The following is an 11,973-nucleotide window of genomic DNA, read 5'->3' on the forward strand; positions in this document are numbered from 1 at the left end:
ATCCACCACCGTGCTCTAAAAGATATAAGTGAAGTACTAGAGCAAAACTATATAACTCAAAAGATATAAGCGAAGCACATAGAGTATTCTAACAAATTCCAAATCATGTATGGCTCTCTCAAAAGGTGTGTACAGCAAGGATGATTGTGGTAAACTAAAAAGCAAAGACTCAAATCATACAAGACGCTCCAAGCAAAACACATATCATGTGGTGAATAAAAATATAGCTCCAAGTAAAGTTACCGATGGAAGTAGACGAAAGAGGGGATGCCTTCCGGGGCATCCCCAAGCTTTGGCTTTATGGTGTCCTTAGATTATCTTGGGGGTGCCATGGGCATCCCCAAGCTTAGGCTCTTGCCACTCCTTGTTCCATAATCCATCAAAATCTTTCACCCAAAACTTGAAAACTTCACAACACAAAACTCAACAGAAATCTCGTGAGCTCCGTTAGCGAAAGAAAACAAAAGACCACTTCAAGGTACTGTAATGAACTCATTCTTTATTTATATTGGTGTTAAACCTACTGTATTCCAATTTCTCTATGGTTTATAAACTATTTTACTAGCCATAGATTCATCAAAATAAGCAAACAACACACGAAAAACAGAATCTGTCAAAAACAGAACAGTCTGTAGTAATCTGTAACTAACGCAAACTTCTGGAACTCCAAAAAATCAGCCAAAATAGGACGACCTAGAAAATTTGTTTATTGATCAGCAGCAATTGGAATCACTATTTTATCACGTTCTGGTGATTTTTAACAATTGTTTTCGTGAACAGATAGTTTCTGGAAATTACAATAAGATCAAATAACTATCATCCAAGAAGATCCTATAGGTTTAACTTGGCACAAACACTAATTAAAACATAAAAACACATCTAACCAGAGGCTAGATCAAATATTTATTCCTAAACAGAAGCAAAAGCAAAAAAAACTAAAAATAAAATTGGGTTGCCTCCCAACAAGCGCTATCGTTTAACGCCCCTAGCTAGGCATAAAAGCAAGGATAGATCTAGGTATTGCCATCTTTGGTAGGCAATCCATAAGTGGCTCTCATGATAGATTCATATGGTAATTTTATTTTCTTCCTAGGGAAGTGTTCCATGCCTTTCTTTAATGGAAATTGGAATCTAATATTCCCTTCCTTCATATCAATAATTGCACCAATCGTTCTAAGGAAAGGTCTACCAAGAATAATAGGACATGAAGGATTGCAATCTATATCAAGAACGATAAAATCTACGGGCACATAATTCCTATTTGCAACAATAAGAACGTCATTAATTCTTCCCATAGGTTTCTTAATAGTGGATTCCGCAAGGTGCAAGTTTAGAGAGCAATCATCAAAATCACGGAAATCTAGCAGATCACACAAAGTTTTGCGAATAGTGGAAACACTAGCACCAAAATCACATAAAGCATGGAACTCATGATCCTTAATCTTAATTTTAATAGTAGGTTCCCACTCATCATAAAGTTTTTTAGGGATAGAAACTTCCAACTCAAGCTTTTCTTCATAAGATTGCATCAAGGCATCAACGATATGTTGGTAAAAGCTTTATTTTGACTATAAGCATGAGGAGAATTTAGCACGGATTGAAACAAGGAAATACAATCTATCAAAGAGCAATTTTCATAATTAAATTCCTTGAAATCCAAAATAGTGGGTTTAGCAACATCTAGGGTTTTGATTTCTTCAATCCCACTTTTATCAAATTTAGCATCAAGATAAAACTCCGAATTCTTGGAACGCCTTCTAGGTAAAGGTGGATCATATTCAGTCCCATCATTATCAAGATTCATATTGCAAAACAAAGATTTAATAGGGGACACATCAATAACTTTTAGATCTTCATCTTTATTTTCATAGAAATTTGAAGAACACGCTTTCATAAAGCAATCTTTCTTAGCACGCATCCTAGCGGTTCTTTCTTTGCACTCATCAATGGAAATTCTCATGGCTTTGAGAGACTCATTGATATCATGCTTAGGAGGAATAGATCTAAGCTTTAAAGAATCAACATCAAGAGAAATTCTATCAACGTTCCTAGCCAATTCATCAACTTTAAGCAATTTCTCTTCAAGCAAAGCATTGAAATTCTTTTGCGAATTCATAAACTCTTTAACACTAGTCTCAAATTCAGAGGGCATCTTATTAAAATTTCCATAAGAGTTGTTGTAGGAATTTCCATAATTATTAGAGGAATTACTAGGATAAGGCCTAGGATTAAAGTTTCCTCTATACGCGTTGTTACCAAAATTATTCCTACCAACAAAATTCACATCCATAGATTCATTATTATTCTCAATCAAAGTAGACAAAGGCATATCATTAGGATCAGAAGAAACACTCTTACTAGCAAATAATTTCATAAGTTCATCCATCTTTCCACTCAAAACATTAATTTCTTCTATCGCATGCACTTTTTTATTAGTAGATCTTTCAGTGTGCCATTGAGAATAATTAACCATAATATTATCTAGGAGTTTAGTAGCTTCTCCTAAAGTGATTTCCATAAAAGTGCCTCCCGCGGCCGAATCTAAAAGATTTCTAGAAGCAAAATTCAATCCGGCATAAATTTTTTGTATAATCATCCACAAATTCAAACCATGAGTAGGGCAATTACGTATCATTAATTTCATCCTCTCCCAAGCTTGTGCAACATGTTCATGATCAAGTTGCTTAAAATTCATAATATCATTTCTAAGAGAGATGATCTTAGCGGGAGGAAAATACTTAGAGATAAAAGCATCTTTGCACTTATTCCAAGAATCAATACTATTTTTAGGCAAAGACGAAAACCAAGCTTTAGCACGATCTCTAAGCGAAAAAGGAAATAGCTTCAATTTAACAATATCATTATCAACATCTTTCTTCTTTTGCATATCACACAAATCAACGAAGCTATTTAGATGAGTAGCGGCATCTTCGCTAGGAAGGCCGGTGAATTGATCTTTCATAACAAGATTCAACAAAGCAACATTGATTTCACAAGATTCAGTATTGGTAAGAGGAGCAATCAGAGTGCTAAGGAAATCATTATTGTTGGTATTGGTAAAGTCACACAATTTGGTATTATCTTGAGCCATCGTGACAAACGAGCAATCCAACACACGAGCAAACAAAAAGCAAGCGAAAAACAGGCGAACGAAAAAGAGAGGGCGAATAAAACGGCAAGGGTGAAGTGGGGGAGAGGAAAACGAGAGGCAAATGGCAAATAATGTAATGCGGGAGATAAGGGATTTGTGATGGGTACTTGGTATGTTGACCTTTGCGTAGACTCCCCGGCAACAGCGCCAGAAATCCTTCTTGCTACCTCTTGAGCACTGCGTTGGTTTTCCCTTGAAGAGGAAAGGGTGATGCAGCAAAGTAGCGTAAGTATTTCCCTCATTTTTTGAGAACCAAGGTATCAATCCAGTAGGAGGCTACGCGCGAGTCCCTCGTACCTACACAAAACAAATAACTCCTCGCAACCAACGCGATAAGGGGTTGTCAATCCCTTCACGGTCACTTACGAGAGTGAGATCTGATAGATATGATAGGATAATATTTTGGTATTTTTGTGATAGAGATGCAAAGTAAAATAAAAGCAAAGTAAAAAGCAAAGGCAATAACTAAGTGTTGGAAGATTAATATGATGAAGATAGACCCGGGGGCCATAGGTTTCACTAGTGGCTTCTCTCAAGAGCATAAGTATTTTACGGTGGGTGAACGAATTACTGTTGAGCAATTGACAGAATTGAGCATAGTTATGAGAATATCTAGGTATGATCATGTATATAGGCATCACGTCCGAGACAAGTAGACCGACTCCTGCCTGCATCTACTACTATTACTCCACTCATCGACCGCTATCCAGCATGCATCTAGAGTATTAAGTTCATGAAAACAGAGTAACGCCTTAAGCAAGATGACATGATGTAGAGGGATAAATTCATGCAATATGATAAAAACCCCATCTTGTTATCCTCGATGGCAACAATACAATACGTGCCTTGCTGCCCCTACTGTCACTGGGAAAGGACACCGCAAGATTGAACCCAAAGCTAAGCACTTCTCCCATTGCAAGAAAGATCAATCTAGTAGGCCAAACCAAACTGATAATTCGAAGAGACTTGCAAAGATAACCAATCATACATAAAAGAATTCAGAGAAGATTCAAATATTGTTCATAGATAATCTTGATCATAAACCCACAATTCATCGGTCTCAACAAACACACCGCAAAAAGAAGATTACATCGAATAGATCTCCACGAGAGAGGGGGAGAACATTGTATTGAGATCCAAAAAGAGAGAAGAAGCCATCTAGCTACTAACTATGGACCCGAAGGTCTGAGGTAAACTACTCACACTTCATCGGAGAGGCTATGGTGTTGATGTAGAAGCCCTCCGTGATGGATGCCCCCTCCGGCGGAGCTCCAGAACAGGCCCCAAGATGGGATCTCGTGGGTACAGAAGGTTGCGGCGGTGGAATTAGGTTTTTGGCTCCGTATCTGATCGTTTGGGGTACGTAGGTATATATAGGAGGAAGGAGTACGTCGGTGGAGCAACAGGGGGCCCACGAGGGTGGAGGGCGCGCCCTGGGGGGGTGGGCACGCCCCCTACCTCGTGGCCTCCTCTTTTGTTTCTTGACGTAGGGTCCAAGTCTCCTGGATCATAATCTTCCTAAAAATCACGTTCCCGAAGGTTTCATTCCGTTTGGACTCCGTTTGATATTCCTTTTCTACGAAACTCTGAAATAGGCAAAAAAACAGCAATTCTAGGCTGGGCCTCCGGTTAATAGGTTAGTCCCCAAAATAATATAAAAGTGAATAATAAAGCCCAATAATGTCCAAAACAGTAGATAATATAGCATGGAGCAATCAAAAATTATAGATACGTTGGAGATGTATCATCATGAAATTGGTGATGGACGATGGTTGATGATGACGATGGCGACGATTTCCCCTCTCCGGAGCCCAAAACGGACTCTAGATCAGCCGTCCCGTGGAAGAACAGGAGTTGGTGGTGGCTCTATATCGTAAAATGCGATGAATCCTTTTCTCTAATTTTTTCTCCCCGAACGTGAATATATGTAGTTGGAGTTGAGGTCGGTGGAGCCCCATGGGACCCACAAGACCAGAGGTGGTGGGTCCCCTCTGGTTGATTTTTTCGCCAATATTTTTTATTTATTCCAAAAATAATCTTCGTGAAGTTTCAGGTCATTCCGAGAATTTTATTTCTACACAAAAATAACACCATGGCAATTCTGCTGAAAACAGCGCCATTCCGGGTTAGTTCCATTCAAATCATGCAAATTAGAGTCCAAAACAAGGGCAAAAGAGTTTGAAAAAGTGATATGATGAAGACATATCAACTCCCCCAAGCTTAACTCATTGCTTGTCCTCAAGAAATTCAGTTGACAAACTGAAAGTGATAAAGAAAACTTTTACAAACTCTGTTTGATCTTGTTGTTACAAATATGTAAAATCAGCATTCAAGTTTTCAACAAAGATTATGAACTGACCATATTCACAATAACATTTAGGTCTCACATTTACTCATATCAATGGCATAATCAACTAGCGAGCTATAATAATAAATTTCGGATGACAACACTTTCTCAAAACAATCATGATATGATATAACAAAATGGTATCTCGCTAGCCCTTTCCGAGACTGCAAAACATAAATGCAGAGCACCCTGAAGATCAAGGACTGACTAGACATTGTAATTCCTGGCAAATGAGATCCAGTCACAGTCATATTCAATATAAATTAATACCAATGCATACAAATGACAGTGGTGCTCTCTAACTGGTGTTTTTATAAGAGGATGATGACTCAACAATAAAAGTAAATAGATAGGCCCTTCGCAGAGGGAAGCAGGGATTTGCAGAGGTGCCAGAGCTCGAGTTTTTGAAACAGAGATAAACAATATTTTGAGCGGTATGCTTTCATTGTCAACATAACAACCAAGAGATCTTGGTATCTTCCATACTAGATACATTATAGGCGGTTCCCAAATAGAATGGTAAAGTTTATACCCCCCCACCACCAACAAGCACATTCCACGGCTGGTCTGAAACAACGGGTACCGTCCAACTAACAACAGTCCTGGGGGAGTTTTGTTTGTAATTAAATTTTGATTTGATTTGAGCATGGGACTGGGCATCCCGGTTACCAGCCATTTTCTCGTGAATGATGAGCGGATTCCACTCATCGTGAGAATAACCCACCTAGCATGGAAGATATTGACAACCCTAGTTGCTACATGAGCGATTCGGGCATACAAAACAGATTATTATTTGAAGGTATAGAGTTTGGCACATGCAAATTTACTTGGAACGGCAGGTAAATACCGTATATAGGTAGGTATGGTGGACTCATATGGAACCATTTTGGGTTTATGGAAGTGGATGCACAAGAAGTATTCCCGCTTAGTACAAGTGAAGGCTAGAAAAAGACTGGGGAGCGACCAACTAGAGAGCGACAATAGTCATAAACATAAATTAAGATTAACCAACATTGAGTGCAAGCATGTGTAGAATATAAATCACCATGAACATAAATATCATGGAGGCTATGTTGATTTTGTTTCAACTACATGCGTGAACATGTGCCAAGTCAAGCCACTCGAATCATTCAAAGGAGGATACCATCCTATCATACTACATCACAACCATTTTAAAAGCATCCTGGCACGCAAGGAAAACCATTATAAACTTCTAGCTAATTAAGCCTGGCATGAGTAACTATAATCTCTAATTGTCATTGCAAACATGTTTCATTCATAATGGGCTGAATCGGGAACGATGAACTAATCATATTTACAAAAACAAGATAGGTCGAGTTCATACCAGCTTTTCCTCATCTCAATCATTTCATCATATATCGTCATTATTGCCATTCACTTGCACGACTAAACGGTGTGGATAATAATAATAGTGCACGTGCATTGGACTAAGCTGGAATCTGCAAACATTTATTCAAAGGAGAAGATAAGGTAATATGGGCTCTTTGTTAGTGTTGGAAATATGCCCTAGAGGCAATAATAAATGGTTATTATTATATTTCTTTGTTCATGGTAATTGTCTATTGTTCATGCTATAATTGTATTGTCCGGAAATCGTAATACATGTGTGAATACATAGACCACAAAGTGTCCCTAGTAAGCCTCTAGTTGACTAGCTCGTTGATCAACAGATAGCCATGGTTTCCTGACTATGGACATTGGATGTCATTGATAACGGGGTCACATCATTAGGAGAATGATGTGATGGACAAGACCCAATCCTAAGCATAGCATAAAAGATCGTGTAGTTTCGTTTGCTAGAGCTTTTCCAATGTCAAGTATCTTTTCCTTAGACCATGAGATCGTTCAACTCCCGGATACCGTAGGAGTGCTTTGGGTGTGCCAAACGTCACAACGTAACTGGGTGACTATAAAGGTGCATTACGGGTATCTCCGAAAGTGTCTGTTGGGTTGGCACGGATCGAGACTGGGATTTGTCACTCCGTGCGACGGAGAGGTATCTCTGGGCCCACTCGGTAATGCATCATCATAATGAGCTCAATGTGACTAAGGCGTTAGTCACGGGATCATGCATTGCGGTACGAGTAAAGAGACTTGCCGGTAACGAGATTGAACAAGGTATTGGGATACCGACGATCGAATCTCGGGCAAGTAACATACCGATTGACAAAGGGAATTGCATACGGATTGATTGAATCCTCGACACCGTGGTTCATCCGATGAGATCATCGTGGAACATGTGGGAGCCAACATGGGTATCCAGATCCCGCTGTTAGTTATTGACCGGAGAGGCGTCTCGGTCATGTCTGCATGTCTCCCGAACCCGTAGGGTCTACACACTTAAGGTCCGGTGACGCTAGGGTTGTAGAGATATATGTATGCGGAAACCCGAACCCAGCTGACGAGGGCGGGGCCGAAGGAGACGGCGGGGTTCGTGGACGCGCCGGAGAAGGCGCCGCCGACCAGGATGTTGGCGCCCACGATGAAGCCGATGGGATTGGGGGTACCAGTGGGTGTACTGGGTCGGCCCCCTCATCGGCGGCGGCCTCGCCGGCGTCATCTACGAGCTGCTCTTCATCTCCCGCACCCATGAGCAGCTCCCCACCACCGACTACTAAGCAACCAAGCTTGCATGCGAGCTCGCCGTCCATCCGTGTGATGATCGATCGCGTCTCGTCGTCGTCTCCCTCCTTGCCATCGCCATGAGTCGTTTTAGTTTGCTTTGAATGAATCCATCCATCCATCCCTAGGTCGATCGGTCGGCCAGTACTCAAGTCAGTTTGTGGTGCGTTCGTGCGTGGAGCTGTAAAAGCGTGGATGATCTCGATCTGGGACGACCGGCCCTGTGTTGTTCGGAGTCCCGGATGAGATCCCGGATGTCACAAGAGGTTCCGGAATGGTCCGGAGGTGAAGAATTATATGTAGGAAGTCAAGTTTCGGCCACCGGGAAAGTTTCGGGGGTTACCGGTATTGTACCGGGACCACCGGAAGGGTCCCGGGGGTCCACCGGGTGGGGCCACCTGTCCCGGAGGGCCCCGTGGGCTGAAAGTGGAAGGGAACCAGCCCTTAGTGGGCTGGGGCGCCCCCCTTGGGCCTCCCCCCATGCGCCTAGGGTTGGGAACCCTAGGGGGGGAGCTTCCCCCTTGCCTTGGGGGGCAAGGCAACCCCTTCCCCCCTTGGCCGCCGCCCCCCCCCCTTGGAGATGCCATCTCCCAGGGCTGGCGCACCCCCCAGGGGCCTATATAAAGGGGGGGAGGGAGGGCAGCAACCTACAGCCTTGGGCGCCTCCCTCCTCCCCTGCAACACCTCTCTCTCTCTCTCGCAGAAGCTCGGCGAAGCCCTGCCGGAGACCCGCTACATCCACCACCACGCCGTCGTGCTGTTGGATCTCCATCAACCTCTCCTCCCCCCTTGCTGGATCAAGAAGGAGGAGACGTCGCTGCACCGTACGTGTGTTGAACGCGGAGGTGCCATCCGTTCGGCACTCGGTCATCGGTGATTTGGATCACGGCGAGTACGACTCCGTCATCCACGTTCATTGGAACGCTTCCGCTCGTGATCTACAAGGGTATGTAGATGCACTCCTTTCCCCTCGTTGCTAGTAGACTCCATAGATGCATCTTGGTGAGCGTAGGAAAATTTTAAATTATGCTACGATTCCCAACAGTGGCATCATGAGCCAGGCCTATGCGTAGTTACTAGGCACGAGTAGAACACAAAGCAGTTGTGGGCGTTGAGTTTGCCAATTCTTCTTGCCGCTACTAGTCTTTTCTTGTTTCGGCGGCATTGTAGGATGAAGCGGCCCGGACCGACCTTACACGTACACTTACGTGAGACAGGTTCCACCGACTAACATGCACTAGATGCATAAGGTGGCTAGCGGGTGTTTGTCTCTCCTACTTTAGTCGGAACGGATTCGATGAAAAGGGTCCTTATGAAGGGTAAATAGAAATTGGCAAATCACGTTGTGGTCATACGTAGGTAAGAAACGTTCTTGCTAGAAACCTACAAACCACGTAAAAACTTGCAACAACAATTAGAGGACGTCTAACTTGTTTTTGCAGCAAGTGCTATGTGATGTGATATGGCCAGAAGATGTGATGAATGATATATGTGATGTATGAGATTGATCATATTCTTGTAATAGGAATCACGACTTGTATGTCGATGAGTATGACAACCGGCAGGAGCCATAGGAGTTGTCTTTATTATTTTGCATGACCTGCATGTCATTGAATAACGCCATGTAAATTACTTTACTTTGTTGCTAAATGAGTTAGCCATAGAAGTAGAAGTAATCGTTGGCGTGACGACTTCATGAAGACACAGTGATGGAGATCATGATGATGGAGATCATGGTGTCATGCCGGTGACGAAGATGATCATGGTGCCCGAAGATGGAGATCAAAGGAGCATGATGATATTGGCCATATCATGTCACTATTTGATTGCATGTGATGTTTATCATGTTTTTTGCATCTTATTTGCTTAGAACGACGGTAGCAAGTAGGATGATCCCTTATAATAATTTCAAGAAAGTGTTCACCCTAACTGTGCACCGTTGCGAAGGTTCGTTGTTTCGAAGCACCACGTGATGATCGGGTGTGATAGATTCTAACGTTCGAATACAACGGGTGTTGACGAGCCTAGCATGTACAGACATGGCCTCGGAGCACACGCAATACACTTAGGTTGACTTGACGAGCCTAGCATGTACAGACATGGCCTCGGAACACGGAGGACCGAAAGGTCGAGCATGAGTCGTATAGAAGATACGATCAACATGGAGATGTTCACCGATCTTGACTAGTCCGTCTCACGTGATGATCGGACACGGCCTAGTTAAGCTCGGATCATGTTTCACTTAGATGACGAGAGGGATGTCTATTTGAGTGGGAGTTCATTAAATAATTTGATTAGATGAACTCAATTATCATGAACTTAGTCTAAAATCTTTACACTATGTCTTGTAGATCAAATGGCCAACGTTGTCCTCAATTTCAACGCGTTCCTAGAGAAAACCAAGCTGAAAGATGATGGCAGCAACTATACGGACTGGGTCCGGAACCTGAGGCTCATCCTTATAGTAGCCAAGAAAGATTATGTCTTAGAAGCACCGCTAGGTGATGCACCAATCCCACAGAACCAAGACGTTATGAACGCTTGGCAATCACGTGCTGATGATTACTCCCTCGTTCAGTGCGGCATGCTTTACAGCTTAGAGCCGGGTCTCCAAAAGCGTTTTGAGAAACATGGAGCATATGAGATGTTCGAGGAGCTGAAACTGGTTTTTCAAGCTCATGCCCGGGTCGAGAGATATGATGTCTCCGACAAGTTCTTTAGCTGTAAAATGGAGGAGAACAGTTCTGTTAGTGAGCACATACTCAGAATGTCTGGGTTGCACAACCGCTTGTCTCAGCTGGGAGTTAATCTCCCGGATGACGCGGTCATTGACAGAATCCTCCAGTCGCTTCCACCAAGCTACAAGAGCTTTGTGATGAACTACAATATGCAGGGGATGGAAAAGACCATTCCCGAGGTATATTCAATGCTGAAATCAGCGGAAGGGGAGATCAGAAAAGAACATCAAGTGTTGATGGTGAATAAAACCACCAAGTTCAAGAAGGGCAAGGGTAAGAAGAACTTCAAGAAGGACGGCAAGGGAGTTGCCGCGCCCGGTAAACCACTTACAGGGAAAAGTCAAAGAATGGACCCAAGCCCGGGACTGAGTGCTTTTATTGCAAGGGAAGTGGACACTGGAAGCGGAACTGCCCCAAATATTTAGCGGACAAGAAGAAGGCCGGCAACACCCAAGGTATATGTGATATACAAGTAATCGATGTGTACCTTACCAGTACTCGAAGTAGCTCCTGGGTATTTGATACCGGTGCGGTTGCTCATATTTGTAACTCAAAGCAGGAACTACGGAATAAACGGAGACTGGCAAAGGACGATGTGACGATGCGCGTCGGGAATGGTTCCAAGGTCGATGTGATCGCCGTCGGCACGCTACCTCTGCATCTACCCACGGGATTAGTCTTAAACCTCAATAATTGTTATTTAGTGCCAGCTTTGAGCATGAACATTGTGTCTGGATCTCGTTTAATTCGAGATGGCTACTCATTTAAATCCGAGAATAATGGTTGTTCTATTTATTTGAGAGATATGTTTTATGGTCATGCCCCGCTGGTCAATGGTTTATTTTTGATGAATCTCGAACGTGATGTTACACATGTTCATAGTGTGAATACCAAAAGATGTAAAGTTGATAACGATAGTCCCACATACTTGTGGCACTGCCGCCTTGGTCACATTGGTGTCAAGCGCATGAAGAAGCTCCATGCAGATGGACTTTTGGAGTCTCTTGATTACGAATCATTTGACACGTGCGAACCATGCCTCATGGGTAAGATGACCAAGACTCCGTTCTCCGGAACAATGGAGCGAGCAACCA

This window comes from Triticum aestivum, chromosome 3D (assembly GCF_018294505.1).
Source record: "Triticum aestivum cultivar Chinese Spring chromosome 3D, IWGSC CS RefSeq v2.1, whole genome shotgun sequence".
NCBI classification, from domain to species: Eukaryota; Viridiplantae; Streptophyta; class Magnoliopsida; order Poales; family Poaceae; genus Triticum; species Triticum aestivum.